Below are 423 nucleotides of genomic sequence, written 5' to 3' on the forward strand. Positions count from 1 at the left end.
ATGTTGGGCCTTTCTGTGGACTTGTAAGGAAAAAGAGAAGCATGTTGATGTTATAGCTTAAATAAAAGTTTGAGACCTATAGGCCTACACGAACTTGGATCCCAAAAAAGTTGCATAATCCAATTTTTGAAAAAAGTAGGCCCTCGCATTGAGAAAATGACCAGAAACGGGTTTTCAGGGTAAAAACGGGTCGAAAAAAATAAAAAACACAGAAACATTTAAAAAAAACGGGTCGAAAATGGACATGGTGCTGTTTAAACGCCCATATCTTGAAATCTAATCGGAAGACAACCCGTACATTGAAACATATATTAAATTTTCATCGATTAGCAATCGATTGGTGGTAGGCCTATATTTATGTTCAATTTGTTGCCGAAAAAGTAAAATCGGGCAAAGAAGAGACGCGTTTTCACGTGTATTTCA

This window comes from Amphiura filiformis, chromosome 11 (assembly GCF_039555335.1).
Source record: "Amphiura filiformis chromosome 11, Afil_fr2py, whole genome shotgun sequence".
Taxonomy (NCBI): Eukaryota; Metazoa; Echinodermata; class Ophiuroidea; order Amphilepidida; family Amphiuridae; genus Amphiura; species Amphiura filiformis.